Source organism: Balaenoptera physalus (genome assembly GCF_965194825.1).
Source record: "Balaenoptera physalus genome assembly, chromosome: 4".
Taxonomy (NCBI): Eukaryota; Metazoa; Chordata; class Mammalia; order Artiodactyla; family Balaenopteridae; genus Balaenoptera; species Balaenoptera physalus.
In genome coordinates, this window is record NC_138891.1 from 138891738 (window position 1) to 138914904 (window position 23167).

Below are 23167 nucleotides of genomic sequence, written 5' to 3' on the forward strand. Positions count from 1 at the left end.
AAATATGGTCTGGGGTTTTGTTTTTTCTTTCCTGCCTCTCCATCCCTTCCTTCATTCCTCTCTTTCTCCTTTCTTTCTTCCTTTTCTCCTTCCCTTTTCTCCTTTTGTCATTTGTATTTATACAGGAGAAGTAGTATAGAAGGCATTTTTGAAAGAATATTTTTGATTGCTTTATAATTAATTGAGGTGATCTTAACTTATACACGGAAAAATGGAGGCTGTTCCATCTGTGGCTGTGTTTGAGCTCTTGAAAATGTAGTGTAGCTAATGGATGAAGTGTTACTAACTTTTAAACTTGAATGTTCTTAAATCAGGCCGATGAGGAGGTATTTTGTTGAACCAAGTGGCTTATATTTGCAGACCTGGTCAGAGATAGTTTTATTTGATTTATAAACTGAAAGTGTGATCTTTAACTGGAAAAGAAGTAACCACATAAATCTTGGATAGATGCTTAATTACATTATTGGTGAAGGTGTTAAGGTTTTTGTGATTGCTTTTTATTTAGGTGATCTTTGTTTTCTAAAAAGAAAAAATTACCATTTTTTGACTTCAACTTGGGATTTTAAAAAATAATGTCTCAGGTGTGCCATTTTGCATGAAGAAATGTGCTTGAATATATATTAAATTTAATTATAGATCAAATCATATTTTACATTCATGAGGGACTCAAAGAATCTGATGATAATTCTTTTTTGAGTAAAAGGTGTTTGAGTAATTATCTCTGTAATCTGTCTCTCCGGGGTGCACATGTATATTTGCCTGTACATATTAGAGGTACACCATGTACACATTCTGGCTGAGTGGCTGACAAAAGCAACATGACGCTGAGGCTGAATGTCAGTGTCATAGAGGAATAAATAGGAATATTTACAGAAAAAATTATAGAATTCTATGAAAATTTTGTTGTCAGATTTTATAAGTTTGACCTTTTGGTGCAGGAACAGTTGCTCAGCACCGTCAGCTCCCGGATTGCTCCGTGGGCACATGCTGCACATGGGCTCTACCAGGTAGATGCCCACTTTCACCGGAGGTCAGTAGAGGGACAGAGTATTTTGGGGGCATCTCATAGATTTAACCATGAATATTAATGATTTTGGAGATGTTCCCTTAAGAAATTTTGAGGTGGCAAAGTTGCTATTTTATTTCTAGTTTACCTTCACAAGATATGAAGAGTTTCTAAATAACTCTTTTTCTTGAAAGGCTTATGGATGAAATGAAATATCTAAAGAGTAAATCCAGTTTATAAAGGTTATCTAGTTAATTTTATGAATGCTAGAACACACAAAAAAATTACAAATACTAGATTTATGATATAACCTAGTCTCTTACTCAGCCTCGTAGTCTTTAAAAATTACCAACATTTACTGGCTTATAAAGGAAAAAACTCAAGAAGAAAGATCTGACTCTCTCTAATATACATATTAGCTGTTGGCGTATTTCCCTTTCAACAGTTTGAAAGTTAATAATTGTTTTTGAATGTAAAATTAACAGCTTTCACAATCATCATTAATTAATGAAGTTTGCTCTGGTTTTACTATGCACACATTTATTCTTCAACGGATAGAATTTTAACACATAAAAGCTTGTAAGGAGCTTTTTCATTGAAAGTTATTTCTAGAATGCTTTTGCCTACTTGAAAGTGAACATTGTTTCCCCAGGCATTCATGGTCCTGACTTTATGTTGGTTAGCTGTGATGATACCTTACTCTCTCATACCATTTCATTTTAGGTGCAGGTTCAGGGATGCTAGAAAGGACATTGAAGTATGCTTTGACTGACTGTCTTTCAAAAGCCACAGCTTAATAATCGATTTTTACTGAACAGCAAGCCAAAGTTAAACTTCAATATATCTCTGGTACGTGTGTATATAGGTGTTCCTGTACTTACTTAATTTGAGGGTATTTTTGCATATTTTAAAATATAGTTAGAATGTAAATTAGGTAAAATTAGATTATTTTTTGATTGTTGGAAAAAAATCATTTATGACCAAACATTTTATTTGGCTGACATTTGCTTTGTACCAGGTACTGTAATAGCGTTCTGCTCATAAGGATCCCTGTACTTAGAATCAAGGAGCACATAGGAGCACATTTCAATTGGAAGAGGGGGCAGGTATATAACAAATTTTGCAGTGGATGTTTATGATAAATTTTGAACACTTGTCTGTTGAATTCAAGCCATCTAGAGTAAAAACAGAAAGCACTCTCTGGTTAATAACATTTGCAGTAATGGCTTCACCTGATACCTTCATGCCAATGTTGTCAAAATCTACCTTTGTGTCCCACTCTTCTCTTCTGAGCTCCAGACTCATGTAACTGCCTCCTAGATGTCTCTCCTGCACACACTCCCTCCTCTCCTGTTTACCCCTGTTAGCGATGAGTGACACCATTCTACCCAAGCACACTGTCATCTTGGGAACCTAGGAGCTACTTTTTACCGCTTTGAATTAAGCGATAACCAAATTCTGTTTATTTAGAATGTATAAATCACTTAGGAGATTAAATTTGGAAAATGCACTGCCTCAGAGATCACTGTGGACATTAACATAAAGGCGTTTGCATTTTTCCAGTTTATTTGATAAAAGGACCTCACCTTCCTTTTATTTCTTGTTTATACCTGTTAACATCCAAGGGAACATTAATGGGAAAAGCTGTTGGATACAGCAGTTGATACTGTTCTTTATTTGTTGGGCTTCTTTAACAACTGAAATTGTTTTTTAACAATAGTGATAGGCTAGTCATTTTAAAACTTGAAATAGTTCTAGAACATACAGAACTGTAACTCTTTGAGGATGAATAACATTGGAAATTTATTTATTTTGAAAATCAATTCTTTTTTTTAATATAAATTAATTTTATTTATTTATTTTTGGCTGCGTTGGGTTTTTGTTGCTGCGCGCGGGGTTTCTCTAGTTGCGGCGAGCGGGGGCTACTCTTTGTTGCAGCGTGTGGGCTTCTCATTGCGGTGGCTTCTCTTGTTGCAGAGCACGGGCTCTAGGTGCGTGGGCTTCAGCAGTTGTGGCACGTGGGCTCAGTAGCTGTGGCTCGTGAGCTGTAGAGTGCAGTCTCAGTAGTTGTGGGCTTAGTTGCTCCGCAGCATGTGGGATCTTCCCGGACCAGGGCTCGAACCCATGTGCCCTGCATTGGCAGGCGGATTCTTAACCACTGCGCCACCAGGGAAGTCCCGGAAATTTATTTTAAATTCTGCCATTGGTTCATATTGTCTGCCATATTTCTATGAATTTAAGTGCTTAAAACCATTTGATGTGGCAGAGTTTTAATTTTAGATTAAAATGTGAGTTTTGTAGGGCAAAGTTTGTATACCTCAGTGGTCACAGGAGTATGGCATACTATTACAGAACAATTAGAAATCAGATCTGTATATTTAAATAAAACCAACTTCTGTAATTCCATTCATATACAGGGTGCACTGGGGGAAATAAAAGGGTATGTACATTTTGATATTTGGGAGTGTATTGCCCATTTTCCTCCTTTTGGACTTGTTCTTCATGTGGTCCTGCGTATCTGGTCTTTTTCTGTTAAGTGTTTTCCCTCCTTTAGCTGTCATTCATTTCTTAACCCTGAGCGGTCTGATTTTGTGCTTAATAATTCAATGAATTGATGGGTTTTGGTGAATGGTAAATCTAGTGGATTTATTTTTGCTCTCAGATTTTAATTTTTTCTCCCAAGAAAAAATTGGTAAATACTTGTATTTACCAAGTAATACAGCATCAGTGAAAAAATTTGGAAATTTATAAGAATATAGGTAAGTGGAAGGAAACATACCCAGAGTTCTACTGCCCATTGCACTATGGCACTTTCCCTTCTAGTATTTTGTTTGCAATGCCATTTTTGATTAATTAAGATCATCTGAATATCTGTTCAGGTTGGTGTGCTTGGGTAGAATCTATTTTTATATTGTTTATATTTTCTCTTTTATTGCCTAGCATTATATTGTGAACATTTCCCTATGTCATCAAAAACTTACTAACTATAGTGATCTGCTGTTCCTTTGAACTTGGAGCAAATTCAGAGTATTCAGAACTATAACTTTTTGCAGGTGAATTATTTTAGAAATTTATTTTAAAGTATGCTGAGTTGAAACCATTTCTTTGTATGCTCATTTCCTAGTTAAGTTAGGTTTCTCTCTTATTAGACATTTTCTTTTTTTTTTTTTTTTAAACTTTTCCTTTTCACTTTATTTTAAAGTACTGACATCTGTGCATGAGTGTTTGGTTGTATGTTAAATTATTTCCTTGTAATTTATTCCTAGGAGCGTAAGTATTAGGTCATAGGGCTTGGAAAATTTTAAGGCCCTTCATACAGCCTTTCAGAAAGGTGTTTGGTAATATGTACCAGTTTATACTCACTAGTATTAGATGAATGTTGGTCTTTTAATATACATTTGTGAGCATTGAGTATTATAATTAAAAACAAGTTTCTAATTCAGCTGGCAAAAAGAAGAATCTTCTGTTTTAGAAAATATAAAAGTGATAGTGTGTACTCAGTGGAGGAAAAAGTTCAATTGCTTCAGAAATGTATAAAGTGACAAAACTAATATAGTTGAGTAAATATTCTCCTCCCAGGATTCTTTCTAGCAAATGGTTGTATTTAATGCTTTTATGGCATTTGCATATGTTTGCTTACCAGTTTTTGGTCCCAGCTAGTCTGATTCTCAAAGTTAGAGGACCGTGGCTTATCCTGTTTGTGTTTCCTGTGTGTGTCTCGCAGGGTTCCTGTGACATAGAAAGTGCTCAACGAACACTTAGAAAAAAACCACGTTTTGTCATGCTACTAATGCCTAAAAATATCTTACTCTGAATGTCTACTTTAATAAATTTCTTCAAATGGTTTTAAGAGTTCTGCATTATTTTCCATTTCCTTATCCTTTTATGTTTCATATTTTTATTAAGTTTCTGATTTCTGATTGAAAGCAATTAATAATGATTACATCATATATGTATCTCATAAGAGAACATAACGATATTTATAGAAAAGATGATGGGAAACCTGAGGTTAGCCATGTTGTAAAGTTGAATTTCTTAGACCCTAGTGCCTTTATTCAAGACCTAGGCGAAAGCAAATAGATTGATATTCATTATTTTAGATTTTAGGGACTTACTAAATGTACCTCCAAAACAATGTTTGAGTTCTGGGAAGATGACAGCAGGGCATAGTTGTTTGAATCTTCACAGTTTTCCCTAAAAACGGTAACCAGCACAACAAAACCAAAAATTCACGGACACTTTTTGTAACACTAGGTGAACAGTATTACTACAAACCCTAATAGAAGTAGGTGGGGACAAATCTCCAATAACTACAAGACCTGCATGGTGTCAGCATTTGTACAGAAAGATGCAGAAGGGAGCAGCAGGAATCTGTTGGACCTGAGAACAGGAGAACCCCAGGCTAGCTAACAAAAAGTCCCTGGAAAGTGTGGCAAGCAAGTTGGAGAACAGAAGCTAAAATTAAGAGATGTGTTTGAGTTCTCAGGATACCAGGGGCCCACAGTGAATTCTGTGGGTTAGATCCATCTGGTACCTGTGAATTTTCAAAACTGACCAGTTGAAGTTCCCTTCCTGGTCAGTCCTGCACTAAGGAGACGCTGCTGGTAATAGAATCCAAATTAAGGAGGATGAAGACAGTGGGGAAAAGGGAAAAAAGGACATATAAAGTAGGGGGAAGGTGAAAGTACAAGAGACCTCATTCATGAAACTATATTTCAGTGTCCTTCATTTCCTCTTCATGAAAACAGAAGAGGACTCTTATTGAAACCGGAAAAGCTACTCCAGTTTCCTAAAAGTTTTTTTATTTTACATGAAATAGAGCAACTGACTAGGATCACAGTCAAATTCCCCACAGAGCTTTTGTAAGAAGAAAGGAATAAGGAGAGAATAATATTTCTGCAGACAGTGAAAGCATACTACTAGAAAGAAATGTTAATGAAACAAATGAAAAATATAATCTAATGTTTCTGAATGAACTCAGAGAAATTTAGGAAATGGTACAAATATGGAAGAGCAACATAAATCTGAATAAGGAAATCTTAGAAATGTGGTGATAACTAAGGAAAGAGAAATAAAAGAAAAAATCATTTAAAAAGTAAAGTCTAAACTAGAAGGTACACAAGAGTGAAAAAACAGAAAATTTCTTCGGAGAAACAGAAGATAAATAGGAGAAAAAAAATTTTGACAAAAAAGAATTAAAGAAAAATAAAGAAGCATTCTAGAGAAAGTGACATTTACTAGAGAGGCAAAGAAGTTTCAACACACAAATAATAAGAGTCTCTGAAGAGGAACCAAAGCAATGAAACTTAATAAATTCTAATAATAATAACTCAAGTAAATTTCCTGAAATTAAAAAAAAAAAAAGTGTTGCCACTACATTTGAAAAGGGTATGTTGTATACTTGGATAAATCGACACAGAAACGACCAACATGTAGACATATTCTTTAAACATTATTGGACTTTAAAGAAAATTCTTCGGGGTATTTAGGTAAAGACCCAAGTTTTTAAAGGAAGAATATTAGATTATCTGATTTTGATAGCAATGCTTTATTCTGGAAGCAAGGGAGTAACGTCTCATATTCACAAGGAAAGGAGATAAGAGCCACGAGTTTTATATCTAGATAAATTGACTGAAGTATAAAGACAGCAGAGAAAATATTATGAACGTGAGTATGAATTTGGAGGCTGTTCTTTCTTTGAGCACTTCTTAAGGAATCTACCAGAGACTAAACTTTGGCAACCAGAGAGATTGCAGGGACATTGATATAAGGGGAGCTTTAAATAGATACTTGTGGAACTTAAAGGATGCTTATGAGTGAGTGTAATATGTAATGGCTAGATTCTCTGCAATGAAGATACAGTAGAAACAACAACAAAAAAGGTAGAATAAAGTTTCTGATTGCTTCATTGTTACCAATGGGAAATAAAAGAATATTACTTCAAATTGGAGAAGAGGGAAGGGAGAGGGGAAAAGTTACTAATTAAGTTTCAGTGGTATTCTAAGTAGGGGAAACAGTAGGTCATACTCCTTCACCCCTAGACACATAGTGAAAAGAAAGGAAAATAGAAGGGATTTGGGTAACCATGAGAACAAAATACAAAGTTCCAAATCTCACTTTCTTCATATGGGGAATAGGAGGCATAATAATGGTAATAAAACCTCACAATGTAGTGCTGAGCACATACATAGCACATGCCTGATAGATGTGCTCTATTTTAATTATTATTATTCTCTCCCCTCTCAATTTTTATTACCATACTATTTATGAATATTTAGGGTTTGCATTTTCTTAAATTTCCTCTTTATTTGAGAATTTGGCCTGTCTTCTCAAATTACATATTTAATGTCTCAAAATTTTATCAGACTTACAGTTAATTCAAATTCATCTCATTTACATAATTTAAAATTTGTGTTGAAGGACTGTTTTATTTATTAGGCATTGGAATTAATGCTGATTCTTTTTCCTACTTATTGGAATTATTCAGAAAGGATTTATTTGCAGGAGCAGGGTAGATAGGAAAAAGATGTAATAGGGGTAAAGGGTTTTTTCTGGGAACCAACTTACCTGAAAAGCTAATAACATTTTGTTTTTTCATAGTGATATACTTGACATGATTATCTAACATCCATTTTTACATGAATCTAGTAGAAAAAGATTTTGTTACAACGAAAATTTATTGTCGAAAGAGATCTGAAATACTTTAGTTTTCCCTCTTCCCCATTCAATAAAACACAAAATGTAATTTTTTTCCTCTCTTTGAGGGCAAGGACTTTTCTCCTATCCCTCACCTTTTATAGAAGTAAAGTATGTGTGTATTTGTGTGTGTAAATATTCTCTGACACAAATTACATATCATAAAATTCATCTTAGGAGTAAGTTTGAGTTTTGAGTGAATTTGTACAGTTGTGCAGCTATTACCACAACAGTCCAGTTTGTGTGTGTGTGTGTGTGTGTGTGTGTGTGTATATTTAATTAATTAATTTTTGGCTGCATTGGGTCTTCGTTGCTGCGCGCGGGCTTTTCTCTGGTTGCGGCAAGCAGGGACCACTCTTCGTTTTGGTGCGTGGGCTTCTCATTGCGGTGGCTTCTCTTGTTGCGGAGCACGGGCTCTAGGCGCGCCGGCTTCAGTAGTTGTGGCACGCGGGCTTAGTTGCTCTGTGGCACGTGGGACCTTCCTGGACCGGGGCTCGAACCTGTGTCCCCTGCATTGGCAGGCAGATTCTTAACTACTGCGCTACCAGGGAAGCCCAAGTTTGTATATTTATAATTAAAAATAATTCAAGTTCAAATAGAACTTCTGTAAAGAAGAAAATAAAAATCAGCAGTAATCCAAATAATCAGAATATCACTGTATTTTTTTAGTTTATATATTTTTGCCTGTTATACCTTATGTGCATGTGGCTCCTTCAAACAGTATTGAAGAAACAAAATGGGGTCACATTTTACTTTTTCTAGTCTTCTTTTAAAATTTAAACATTTCTCCATCAATATTCTTTTATAGCATCATTTTTAATGAGTAGTATTTTACAAATCAGTTAACTATTCCCCATTGTTGCTAATTAGTTCATAATAATGTTTAAGTGAATGTTACTGTGGTAGTCCTTGTGTTCATGTTTGATTTATTGCCTTAGGTCCAGTTCCTAGAACTTGCATTTATTGAGTTAAAGGATATGTACTTTTCAAAAAAAATTTTGTTTATTTTTGGCTGTGTTGGGTGTTCATTGCTGCGCGCGGGCTTTCTCTAGTTGCGGCGAGCAGAGGCTGCTCGTCGTTGCGGTGCGTGGGCTTCTCATTGCGGTGGCTTCTCTTGTTGTGGAGCACGGGCTCTAGGCACGCGGGCTTCAGTAGTTGCAGCACGCAGGCTCAGTAGTTGTGGCTCACCGGCTCTAGAGCGCAGGCTCAGTAGTTGTGGCACAAGGGCTTACATCCGAGGGAAACATCCCACGGCATGTGGGATCTTCCCAGACCAGGGCTCAAACCCGTGTCCCCTGCATCGGCAGGCGGATTCTTAACCACTGCACCACCAGGGAAGCCCCAAGGATATGTTCATTTTTAAGATACATATTTTCAAATGTCCTTTTAACGAACAGTTTATGCTTTTCCCAGCTACACAGCAGAATTTTACCACATTCTAGAATCCTGAGTATTTAAAAATATTTGCCAATTTAATAGACAAAACGTAACTTAATGTTTTAATTTGCATTTATTTGAATATAGTGAGATTGAATATGTTTGTATATGTTCTGTGAATTTCCTTTTAATATTTTTTGCTGATATTTCTCTTGAGTATTTTTTTTTAAATTTCATTTTCTAAGAGTCCCTCACTGACTCTGATGATATGCCAGGAACCATTCTAAACGATTTACATTTATTAACTCATTTTTTCTTGATGATAACTCTCAGATAGGTATGATGATTAACCCAGCCAGAAGTTAGGTAGCCTGCCCCAGGTCACACAGCTAGTCAGGGATGGAGCTTGGATGCAGACCCAGGAGCTTGACTCCCAACTCTTAAGCAGTATATTCCTGCTTTGTTACTTGTCATAATTTTGTAGTTTATATTTGTGTTTTAATTTAATTCATAGTATTATTTTATACAGGAGCTCTAAGTTTTTGTATGGAGGGACTAGGTCAATGCCTGGAACATAATGGATTCTCAAATATTTGTTGAACAAATGAGAATAAACCCATTAACAATCTGTTGGTGGTGGTGACCTTTTATTTTGTGTATTGTATATCCTCTTTTACAGGGATTCCCAAGGGCTTCATAAATAATTTACTCTTTGGTTTTGATAAGATACAATAAGCTTATCTGTATTAGCTTTTCTAGAAAGTCTGTGGAGGTAATTACTGCTTTAAAAAGGAACATGTGTTCTTAAACAAGCAAATATGAGTGGTGAAGAATGTATATTATCGACAGGGATTTGAATTGTAGATTCAAGTGAAATGAAATATTTGTTTTGAGTGTAGGAATAATTTGATGGAGTTTGGTTTTTGTAGTTTTAGAAAATGGATAGACTTGGCCATTATTTAAAAGGCTTTTTGAATAAATTTTGGTTTATTTTGAGCAGTAAGATCCTTTAAAAGGAAAACCCAAACTAAAAAAGCTGATGTAAAAAGTTAGTGCGGGCTTCCCTGGTGGCGCAGTGGTTGAGAATCTGCCTGCCAATGCAGGGGACACGGGTTCGAGCCCTGGTCTGGGAAGATCCCACATGCCACGGAGCAACTGGGCCCGTGAGCCACAATTACTGAGCCTGCGCGTCTGGAGCCTGTGCTCCGCAACAAGAGAGGCCACGATGGTGAGAGGCCCGCGCACCGCGATGAAGAGTGGTCCCCACTTGCCGCAACTAGAGAAAGCCCTCGCACAGAAACGAAGACTCAACACAGTCATAAAAAAAAAAAGTTAGTGCTAAAGGTTTTGACAATGTAGATCAGCTACTCCAAAGGTGTAATTTAAGATTGCACTTCTAAGTGCTTTTTCTCCCTTTTCGTTTGACATCAGGCTACTATTTACTGGTCCCTCTTTAGTTTGGTTGAGGCCTGGGGTGTCCTTTAAACGCTAGTCTTATTAAAAAGTGTAGAGGTCCGTATTATTAAATGGATCTATGTTAGAGATTAGAGAGACGCGCAAATAAGTTTACTTCCATTTTTACACACTGTCCACAAAATATACATGGGATCAAGTACTCAAAAAGCAGACACTTGAAAATGTAAATATTTATCTTGTTAATAGAAACCTACGTCTGCTTTGTATAAAGTTATAAAAGCTAAAAAAAATTTGTTGAATGCTTGCCTTTTCTATAACCTCCTGGTTACAACCAACCTTTTTTTCCCCTACTAGTAGTAGTATTTTTTAGCCCATGCTTAACTGACATGTTAAAATCATATTTGTACTTTGCTTCTATATTAAGCATTAATTACTCATTAATTACTAAATTTATGGGCATATGTTAATAAACCTTAATCAATTCTGGAAGTAAAAAATGAAATATCAGTTTTCCTTTTCCTCATTCTCACTCCTTAGTGGTAAAATGCCTTTTAATCTTCAGTGTTTAAATTCTTCCTTTGGTTACTTACATCACTTTAAATAGAGTAATAGATCTATTTTATTATTTAAGAAACTAATGGCTGTCATCCCAGAAAGAGGAAATCAGATAGCTCTCTATGCTACCTTTCTTTCTGCCAGTTTCTATTACTATTTTAAAGTTTTTCTGTTATTATTAAAATTTTATAAAATTGATTTAAACCTCTCTTTCTCGACCTGTCAGTTTTAGACAGTTTCTCTTGTCTTCCCAAGATATAAAATGAGGGCTTTAGTACCCTTTCTTTTTACCTCACAGAGAATGACTTTTACATTGTATATAAGAATATACACTTAGATATCTTTCTTTAACTGCAGTTGAGTTCCATGATTTTGTCTTGAGGTTCTGTTGAAAATTAAAAACAGAAAAAGCTATACTGGAAAAACCACATAGTGTATTAGGACCTATAGAGAGGGAGATGTAATACTATGTCACTGAGCTCCTTCCACTCATAGAAGAAATGTTAACACAAAGATTGGAGGTGTAGTGCAATGTCATGATGATTTTTAAAAATGATTTAATTGTATGATGTGCATTCAGTTTTCACTAGGAAAAAAATTTTTTGAAATCTCAGATGCAGAGTAATTGTAATTTTTATTTTAATAAAAAATATTTGTAACCTCTAATGCCCAACTCAAGAACCTGAACTCCCTCTGCCATTATCACCTTTTCTCCCAAGTGGGAGGACGAATGCAGATTTGGTGTTTCTGGTGAGACACTGGACCGATGGCCTCAGTTCAGTGGCTGTGAATTGGGGTCCTGGCAAGAGGTTTCTCATCCTTTCATTGCCAGGGTGGGGGACCAAAGTGAGCAGTACGGAGTTGTGCTGCTCCTGTCTAGCCCTTCCTAGGCAGGTGGCTTAGTGTCTTCCGGGGCATTTCTTTGGCCTCAGCCTGGGGGTGACTGTTCATCTGTGTTTGAGTGTCTGAGTCTCAGTGTGTTGACCGTGTGGTAGACACTTCCTGGAGCTGTTGGGACAGGCTGACCACGCAGCAGGTAGTTGTCTGGTGATCAAGCCCACTTCTGCCCGTCCTTCTCCAGTTTTCCTTTTCCACTCAGAATGGCACCTGCCACTTTTGCTGTGGTTCTTGGTGTCAGCTTTCAGCTCTGGGTCTTTCTGATACTCTTTGGATTATTGGTATGATCCTGTTGGCCTTTTATCTTGAAGAAGTCTGTCAGAACCTTTGGCTCACTGGTATTTCTCCATCCCATGCTTTAATGAATTGATTTTATTTTTGTGACTCTTGACTGCTGTGTTGGCGGATATTATGGAGGATATGAACCGGTATGCTTAGTCTATCTAGTGCTGTAGATTTTCTTTTTAAAAGCACCTTCCACCCTCAATTTAGGAAACTGAGCTTCTGGGTGTGGCGTCGGTTCCTTCTCTTGCTGGTAGTCTTAACGGATTTTTCAAGCATTACTCCAATTCTGGCTGTCCTTGGTTCTCTATTTACTAGTGAGTTCTGTTAGTAAATATTAAGAACTAGGTGGCATTCGTGGTCTCAGTAAAACTTTCCTTCTACTACCCACCTGTAGTATAGCACTTAAAGTTGCCCTTGTGAGAAATAGCTCTCTTGAGAGTCAGTACCTGTACTTCAGTTTCTGCCTTTGTGACTTTTGGTTTGGGCTCTGTTTGGGAGCACTGTTTTCTCTGTCCACATTTTGCCCATTACCTCCACGTGGCCTCTCCTTGTTACCTAGGTTTCAGCTGCTTGGGAGGATGTCTGCTTATCTCAGGTGCTTCGAACATAACCATCTTGAAAGTGAATTTTTCATACTGTTCGTTTTTAAAGTCAAACTGAATATAACCACTAAATGTGTTAAATCTGTCCACCTGTTTTCATATGACATGGAAATTGATAAGAAAATACCTAATGTAGTTTGTATAGGTGAAGATGGTTAAGAAAGATGAAACTTAGTATATTTTATTGTCTTGATAAGCACAATACAAAGAAAGTTTTTAACCCCAAAGTTAATTTGCAAGAATCTTTTTTTGTTGTTGTTGTTTGTTTTGGCAATGTGCATTGATTATGATAACATTTAGCTAAATAAAGGCTTGATCAGTCAGCTTTTTATATTTCCATGATACCTGATGAGGGAGTAAAAGTATATTTAATATACAGCAGTGAGTATTTGTAATGTTTTGGGTGCCTTTTTTGGTTTGGGAGGGGAAGGAGGATGAAGATGGGGCCATTTCCCAAATGTGAATTAGTTGATCCACAAGAGTAGAGAATAGTCCAAGATTTAAAAATTTATGTCTATAATCCAGATTTAAATAACAGTTTACCTTCTATTTTTATAAGCAGACTCATGAGAAGGAGGGGAAAAAAGCATCAGGATTGCTCTTAAGTTGGAGAGAATCTACTGGACTTAATCTTTTCTAAAGGATGTCCAGCTAAACAATATGGTGGCAGCCTCACTTTATAGAATGAGGCATTACAAACTTGACCAAAGTAGTTGCTCAAAAATTTTTGAATATTTTTCCAGATTAGATGGCTTCAAATTAAAAAAGGAAAATACTTGCCATTTTTCAAAACTATAAAGCTACATTGTATTTCTCCCTAAAATGCAAAATTGTTGGTATGGTGTGATTTGTCATTTGAGATAATCTTGGATGATTTGTTACGTGGTATAATAATGGTCTCTTACACATTGAGAGGATAGAGGCTGTTTATATGTCTTGAGCATCATTAATTGCAGATGAGAAGTTACTAGTTATATATTCTAAATATGTTTCTTCTTAGAATATAGGGGAGAAAACATAACTGGAATACTATATTTTTAAAAAGTTAATGATTAATTGTATACTTAGAAAACTTACCATTTTCTTTACTAGGAATTCTAAAATACATATTTTATGTAATGAAGATTCTAATTTAGTGAGTTAACTATTTTTAAACATTTTAAATGTTTTATTTCTGATTCTAAAAGTAGTAGTCATTGACGTTTTCCTAAACTCCACAATTTAAGTAACTTTTAAAAGAACTGCTGATAACTAAACAACATTTAAATTCAGGATGTTTTATCCTAGAGCATCTGTCACCAGGCAGATGATATTTCCTTGTGTCTCTAGGCCCCAAAGGAAAATAAGAATCCAAGGTTTTAATTTTTTTTTTCTTCTTCAAGGATGGGAAAATTTTGTCCTATGAAAAATGTTTAAGAGGTGGGCCAGGAAACAGCCTTTGTTTATATGGAAAATGCTTTTTTTGTTTTTGTTTTTTTTTTAACTGCTGTAGATTGGAAGACAGGCTGGATTTAAGATCACTTAATGTGATGGAAGTAAGAAAAACTTGAACCTGGGAGAAATGACCAAGATATTAAAGATTCATGGGCAAGAGCAAGAGTATGAATGAAATTGGCTTAAAAATCTTTTTTGCCCTTGTCTTTAGGAATTAAAGGAGGTTTGTAAAGGGTTCCAAGTATTTAAAAAACACACCAAATGATATCTAAAGTTTGAAGTGAAATGAGATTGCGTCTTTCAGGGAATGGATTAAATGCTTTGGGTTAGTGATTTTCAACCCTTTCTTAAGTAAGCCTTGGTTAATAGATGCTTTTGTCATATGATGGCATGGAGAATGATTCTGAGCTAATCTTTTTTGAACATTTATATTTAAATATATTTTCATATGAACAGCAAACCATGAGACTTACTGGTACCTGACGGATATATTGATTATTTATAGATACTGTTAGAAGATTATTTGGGAGGGCTTTGATTTTCATCTGTAGGATCTTATGCACTATTTTTCTAAAAGTATAGTTTGTTTATGGAACAAGGGTTTAGTGTTAGACAGTCTTTCAGGTTTCTTCCAGCTTTAAAGTTCCTCCCTCTAACAAGCTGACTCTGGTTTGTGGTTTTATTGGACTTTTAAAATGATTTTCATCCAGAACTGCTAAGTAGAGAGAACATGAGAAGAAATTAGGAGACAAGTATGGGTGATGGATGCTTGGAGATGGTGGAAAAGTGGCTTCAGTTTTCTTAAGGGGGAAGATAGTTTGCAGTGGTAGAGATAGGAGCAACATGCTGTTTTCTTTGAATCTGGTGCTTGAAATCTGCTCTTTGTCATAATTCAATGTATTTTACAAATGCTAGCAGTCTTTCTGGAGACATTTACAGACATTCTGTGGGAAAATATATTTGAAAATCACTGACTTCTTGGTGTGGGATGAATCTGTACTCCTGTTTAGAAGGAGATAATTGCTAGGATAGGTGGGACAAGTTGATCTATTTTAAAATAAAACTGTATCTTTTATAAAGATAGAGTTATAAGGCACAAATGGGAACTGTGTCTCCTTGACATGTTTCAAAGCATTTCTCTGAATATGTGAGATTAAAGAAATTTTCTCAACCACTAAGAATTGTCAGGACACTGATGCTCTTTAAGGCCATATTTGTAGCTGTTAGTATGTACTGACAGAGTAGAAGTTTTTTTTTTAATGTTTTATTCATTATTAGAAATTTTACATATGATTATAATGTGTTTATATTTTGCTCATATCTTGATCTTGGTTCCAAGATATGAGTATTATTTTCTTGGTCCCGATTTGTGTATTCTGAGCCCTATAGGTTAACAATTAATGTGGGTTTTATTATTTTAAAATTATTTTGAAACTGTATATTAACACATATCATAACCAAAACCAAAATGTTTTTTCTCTTCAGTCTGATAAAGCTTGTTTCAGACTTCCACTGAGCCGTGTGTTCTGTTATGCCCACCTTTTGTTCAGGCTTTCCATAATAGAATAAAAATGCTTTATAGGATTTCTCTAAAATGAGAATCTATTTGAATGTATAGAAAGACATTAACATAATGCCTGCCTTTGAGTAGGTGGGGGAAAAAGTTAAAATGTTGATGGCAGCTTCTGATAGAAAAACTCATAGCTATATAGTAAAAAGTTAAAATTATAACACATACACTACATTAACTGTATTCTGTGTGTATTGCCATTGGATTTCATTTGGAGTGAAAAATAGAATATGATTCTAATCCTTTACAGTTGCTGTTAATTTTGCTCTAAACCTGAAAGTGTTAACAGCAACTTGAAAATGTGACAAAGCTCAATTTCATTTCTTGTTTATTGCTTGTTTTCCTATTGGACAATTGGAAGTAGCTCTGCCCTGGCAACTAAAATAGGCTATTTGCATAACCTAGTTTGATTGGCTAGCATTCCGACTAACAGTTCCAATCATATGGCGTCGGTTTAGTGGTAGGCTATGCTAATTAGCCGCTGTTGCTGGGGTTCAGGATGGTTTCTATGTGCTGTTCTGCTGCGTTGTGTTGCCTGGTGAGAGACATTGATAAATGAGCGTTTAATGATCTGCAGCAGTTCCCACTCGCTGCGGGCAGGCGGATTTTAGAACAGAAGTGGAAATAAGGATTTAATTGCTTTGTTAAATACCTGTAACCAAAATATGTGTATTAAATTATAGAAGTTAAATTGTATAAAATCTTTATCTAATTAAATACTTTATAGCAGAAAGGGAATAGCATTGCCAAAATATAACCCAGGGAGCAGCGCTGTGCACAGGTTTTCTAAAACTGTTCAGTAAAATTGATCTGTTTCTTTTCAGATTAGAAATAGTACCATTGCAAAAAGTAGCATATTTGATATTTCTCATGATTTTGACCTTTTGTAAAGGTACATGTTTGTTTTTAATAAATTGGTGCAAGCTTTGGGGCAGAATTTATCTTGTACTGCTCATGTAATCTTAGCAAATAGGAGCATAACTGGAACCCCCCTGTTCATGTTCTTCTGTTCACTTGGAAGATCAGGTTGTTACTCACCGCCTCTTGTTATTATTATCTTTCTGATTTAAGTCAGATGTTTTAACTATTGCTTGTATTATACTATCTTAGGTTTACATTAGGTTTTTATTGAGTAGTTAGGTGAGAGATTCTGTAGGAAATTAAAAACTCAGTGTTTTGTTCAAAGAACTTAAGAGGTGAAGAGTAAACACATGCAAAGTTAGATGAAAATATAAGACAGTCATACAGAAAGTGCCATGAGTATTTATCTGGGAGAGTACAGGTAAAAAGAAATCACCAAGCTTTTTGAGGATAGGGACATGGGAAACGGGTTGAGTGGTCTGGGAAAGGCTTTTGAGAAAGCCCACAGAACTTTGTTAAGGTTTTAAGTATGACTTAATTCAAATAGCCGGAGAATAATAGGAAGGAAGAACATTTTAGTGTGAAGAATAGATAACAATTGAACAAAAGTAACATTCTGATATTATTGTTATCCAGTATAGGTGGTCACAGTGATTAAGGCTTCTCTTAGATGTTTCAGTGCCTGAATTTCTAAGCCAGCTGGTGTCATTCCCTTAAAATAAGAACTGCTGTTTTACTGTTCTAGCTCTAATTTTCTTTGGCTTTTCTTCACTTGGTTTTGTGGCGACCAATGCTCTTCACCTTTTGTGTCTGTTGCTTAAAGCATAGGGCTTTTAAACTTTCTTTCCTCCCTTGTTCTTGGCCCTAAAGCATTGAAACACAAGATGGCACCAAAAATAATCCATTTGAGTTTTAGATGTCTATATCAAATTTTCTAAGAAGTTTACCCCTTTAATTGTTATATCTTTTATTTAAGGACCTGGTTAAATTAGACAGGCTAATTGGACAATCTTACAGCCTTGCAAAGAATGTAAACAAAAATTAAACCTTAATATCTGATTATTATTTTTCCTAGGCATATTTACTGAAGATGTATTCTAAAACAAGTGTACACAGTGCTCTATGTCGATTATATCTCAATAAAGCTGGAAGAAAAATAAATAAAATAAAACAAATGAATAGAAATTCTTTATTCGTCCCCATAGTCAGAGAGACATAGGCTCCTGCTCTCAGGGAGTTTATAATTTAATGGAGGTGGATGAAGTATGTCTTTATATAACTGTATGGTATAGTTATGCAAAGTGGTGAAATATCCATGCTACAAGAGAGGTGGAAATTCAGAAGAGGGGGTGATCCTTTTTCGATTGGGACTAGGAAAAGATTCTTGGTGGAAGTGGTGTTTCACATGGTCTTAGGAATGCTTATTTGTGCTCTGTATGTCATCTTTGGTGAAGTGTTCAAATCCTTGTCCAACCTTTTTTTTTTTCTTCTTCTCCTTATTATTGAGTTTTGAGAATTCTTACCTATTTTGGATTCAAGTCCTTTAGCAGATACATGATTTGCAAATAATTTATCCTAGTCCATGGCTTACTCTTTCATTCTCTTAAACTCTTTCATTCTCTTAAACTTGTCTTGAAGAGCAGATGTTTTTAATTTTTATGAAGTCTGTTTCATTGATTTGGTCTTCTATGGATCATGCTTTTGGAAAACTTTTGCCTGATTGTCCCAAGGTCTAAAAGGTTTCCTATGTTTTTTTCTCCCCCTCCAGATTTTATAGTTTTGGGTTTTACATTTAAGTCTGTGATCCATTTGAAGTTAATATTTGTAAATGGTGCTGCAAGGTGTAGCTAAAAAATCACTTTTTCTGCAAGTGGGCCGTTTGAAGAAAGGACTACCCTTTCTCCAGTGAATTACTTTTGTATCTTTGTTGAAAATCAGTCTTCCATATGTGTGTGGGTCTGTTTATGGACTTTCTGTTCCATTAATCTGTTTGTCTGTCTTGACACCAATACCATATTGCCTTTATTACTGTAGCTGTATAATAAGTATTGACATCTGCTAGTAGTAGTGTTAGTCCTACAACTTTCTCTTTTTCAGAATTGTCATGATTACTCCAGGTCCTTTGAGTTTCCATGTGAATCGGCACATCATTTTGTCAGTTTCTACAAACAAGCCTACTGGGATGTGGGTTGGGATTGTGTTGAATCTGTAGATAATTTTGGAGGAAGGATTGACATCTTAAACAATATTGATTCTTCAGATTCATGCTCACTGTATATCAAGAAAACAGAAGCCATTGATTTCAGAACTTATTTTTAAAAAATATTTTATATTTAGTTCAAATTATATTTTCTATTTCCATTTATATATTTAATTCACACAACAGAGGTACTACTGGACATTATTTGCTATATTAGAAACAGTACTGTGTTTTTGTCCATTCCATTATCAAATGTCTTCTTTTTTAATAGAGGTGTTTAGTGCTATAATTTTCTACCTAAGTATTGCTTTAGCTGTATCCCCCAAGTTTTGGTATAATGTATTTCATTTTCTTTCAGTTCAAAAAAAATACTTTAAATTTGCTCTTTGATGTCTTCTTTGAGCCACAGGTGTTTAGAAGTATGTCATTTAGCTTCTAAGTATTTGGGGATTTTCCATACATCTATTACTGCTTTCAGATTTCATTGCCGTCAGAAAACATATTTTGTGTGACTTGATTCCCTTTAATTTGTTGAGATTTGTTTTATGACCCATAATATGGTCTGTCTTGGTAAATGTGCTGTGTTGCTAGAAAAGAATGTGTGTTCAGCTGTTCTTTGGTGGAGTATTGTCTAAGTGTTGGTTAGGTCAAGTTTGTGGATAGTGTTGTTGCTATATCCTTACTGACTTTCTGTCTACTTGTACTATCAGTTATTGAGAGAAGGATATGAAATTTTCTAATATAATTGTGCCTATTCTTGCAATTCTATCTTTTTTTGCTCCGTGTATTTTAAAACTCTTTTAATAGGTGCATACATATTCAGAATGAATATATCCTCTTGATGATTTGGCATCTTTATCATTATAAAATGACCTTCATTCCTAGTCATATATTATATTCCTTGGGTTACAGAATACTTTGTTTCATATTATATAACTGTTCTGTCTTAATTTTGATTAGTGTTAGTATGCTGTATCTTTTTTCAACCATTTACTTTTAATGTGTTAATGTCTCTTTTGAAATGTTTTTTTTTTTTTTAAATTAATTAATTATTTATTTATTTTTGGCTGTGTTGGGTCTTCGTTTCTGTGCGAGGGCTTTCTCTAGTTGCGGCAAGCGGGGGCCACTCTTCATCGCAGTGCGCGGGCCTCTCGCTGTCGCAGCCTCTCTTGTTGCGGAGCACAGGCTCCAGACGCACAGGCTCAGTAGTTGTGGCTCACGGGCCTAGTTGCTCCGCGGCATGTGGGATCTTCCCAGACCAGGGCTCAAACCTGTGTCCCCTGCATTGGCAGGCAGATTCTCAACCACTGCGCCACCAGGGAAGCCCTTGAAATGTGTTTTTATAGGTAGCATATAGTTGAGTCTTGCTCCCCCCCGGCCCCCCACAAGTCTGCAAATCTCTGCCTCTTGATTATTGATATGTTTCAGTTTAAATCAGGCTGCTATTTATTCTCTATTTGTCCCCTCTGTTCTTTGTTCCCCCTTTTCTCTTTTTTTTCTGTCTTCTTTGGATTAAATGAATATATTTTATTATTTGATTTTTTTTCTCCTTTGTTGGCTTATTCATTTTAACCCTTTGTTTTTTAATTCAGTGATTGTTTTTAACCTGATAACAGTCTACTTTCAAATACTAGTACTTACATCACATCACATTTGGCATATTGACCGTACCATAGAATACTTTCATTTATCTTTTACTGGTCTTTTTACTGCTTTTTCACAGATTCTGTTTGTATGTATGTTAAAACCCCACACTACATTATTATTTTTGTTTAAACAGTTAATAATCTTTTAATGAGACTTAACTAATTAGAAAAATTCTTATACATTTGCCCATGTGATTACCTTTTCTGATGCTTTTCATTTCTTTGTCTAGGTCCTGTTTCCATCTGGTCGCATTTTCCTCCATCCTCAGTACTTCCTTTAATATTTTTTGTAGTGCAGGTCTACTAGTGACACATTTTCTCACCTTTTGTATATCTGAAAATGTTTGCATTTTATTTCATTTTTGACAGATATTTTCATTGGGTATAGAAATTCTAGGTGATACCTTTTTCTTGCAGCAGTTTTAAGATGTTACTCCACTGTCTACTCACTTGCATTGTTTCTTCTAAGAAATCTTCTTTAATCCTTATCCTTGTTCCTTTATGTATAATATGTCCTTTTTCTTTCCTGGCTGCTTTTAAGATTTTCTTTCTATCATTAGTTTTGAGCAGGTTGGTGTGGTTTTCTTTATGTTTCTTGCGCTTGGGGCTTGTTGAACTTCTGGATCTGTCAGTTTGTGGTTTTTTATCAAATTTGGAAAATTTACAAAATTGTTTCTGTTCATTCTCTCCTCTCTAGTCTAGTTACATGTATATTATGATATTTGAGGTTGTCCCAGAACTCAGTGAATGTCTGTTAATTTTATATTTTATTTTCTCTCTTTTTAAAAATCTGTTTTATATATTTTTTTGTTTTGACAGCCAGTTTCAGGTGTTGAATAGTCAGTTGGAATTCTGAAATACTTTTTATTGCTATGTCTTCACGTTCACTCATCTTTTTTTCTGCTATGTCTAATGTGTGTTTTTTAAAAATTTATTTATATTTATTTTTGGTTGTGTTGGGTCTTCGTTGCTGCACGGGGGCTTTCTCTAGTTGCGGTGAACGGGGGCGACTCTTCATTGCGGTGTGCGGGCTTCTCATTGCAGTGGCTTCTCTTGTTGCGGAGCGCGGGCTTCGGTAGTTGTGGCGTACAGGCTCAGTAGTTATGGCTTGCGGGCTCCAGGCACAGGCTCAGTAGTTGTGGCGCACGGGCTTAGTTGCTCTGCGGGACGTGTGATCTTCCCGGACCAGGGCTCGAACCCGTGTCTCCTGCATTGGCAGGTGGATTCTTAACCACTGTGCCACCAGGGAAGTCCCTCTAATGTGTTTTTTAAAAAAAATTTATTTATTTATTTATTTAATTAATTTATTTTATTTTTGGCTGTGTTGGGTCTTCGTTTCTGTGCGAGGGCTTTCTCCAGTTGCGGCGAGCGGGGGCCACTCTTCATCGCGGTGCGCGGGCCTCTCCCGTTGCGGAGCACAGGCTCCAGACGCGCAGGCTCAGTAGTTGTGGCTCATGGGCTTAGTTGCTCCGCGGCATGTGGGATCTTCCCAGACCAGGGCTCGAACCCGTTTCCCCTGCACTGGCAGGCAGATTCTCAACCACTGCGCCACCAGGGAAGCCCCCTCTAATGTGTTTTTAATCTTGCACAGTGTAGTTTTATTTATACAAGTTCAATTTGCATCTTTTAAAAAATATTTTTCACAACCCTCCTTAACTATTTGAATATGTGGAATGTAGTTAGAATAATACCTCCTTTAATGTCCTTACCTGCTAACTTTAACAGCTGTGTCAATTCTGGATTAATTTCCGTTGATTGGTTTTTTTTGTTTTTCTCATTATAGGTTATGATTTCCTGCTTCTTTGCATGCTTGGTAATTTTGGTTGTGTGCCAGACATCTGTGAATTTTTACTTTGTTGAGTGCTGGGTAGTTTTACATACCTATACATTTCTGTGATCTTTTTTCTGGGACAGTTAGATTTCTTAGAAATAATTTGATCTTTTGAGTTGTACTTAAGGTTTTGTATGTGAGACCAGCACAGTGTTTAGTCTGATTGTTCCTCACTACTGAGAAGATAGTACCCTGTGTAATTTATTTAATGCTCTGTGAATCTTGATGTTTCCCAGTCTGATTGGTGTGTATGTTGCCTAGCTTCTGGTGGTTTGCTGGCAGTCTTTGGCATGCCTTGACCTCTGCTGCATCACCCTGATCTCTGTCTTCATCTTCACATGGTGTTCTCTCTGTGTGCCTGTCTCTGTGTCCAAATTTTCTCCTCTTATAAGGACATCAGCCATACTGGATTAGGGCCCAACCTAATGACCTTACTAACTACATCTGCAGTGACCCTATTTTCAAATAAGGTCAGTTCCAAGTAAAGTCATATTCTCTGGTGCTTGGGGTTAGACTTTAACATGAATTTTGAGGGGACACAGTTAAACCTGTAACTGACCACCTCCCCCAGTGGTGTTTCCTTGAACATACCCCCTTTTAAAAAATTTTTTTGTTATTTTTTAATTAAAAAAAAAATATATATATATATATATTTATTTATTTATTTGGCTGCACTGGGTCTTAGTTGTGACACGTGGGGTCTTTCTTGTGGCACGCGGGATCTTTTAGTTGCAATACGAGGGATCTTCCTGGCGGCATGTGGGATCTTTTAGTTGCAGCATGTGGGATCT

The 23167-nt window shown here is 35.9% G+C and overlaps 1 protein-coding gene across 7 annotated transcripts in view; it reads left to right on the top strand.

Moving 5' to 3' along the window:
* Positions 1–23167, top strand: part of DYRK1A (dual specificity tyrosine phosphorylation regulated kinase 1A) — a 143852-nt gene that overhangs the window by 52060 nt on the left and 68625 nt on the right. For 2 of the 7 annotated variants that reach the window (XM_082458780.1, XM_082458771.1), the window contains exon 4: positions 1730–1855. The exons of the other annotated variants lie outside the window; for them this stretch is intronic. The gene's annotated coding sequence lies outside the window, so the exon portion shown is untranslated. The remainder of the gene's footprint in view (positions 1–1729; positions 1856–23167) is intronic. 7 annotated transcript variants of the gene reach the window in all.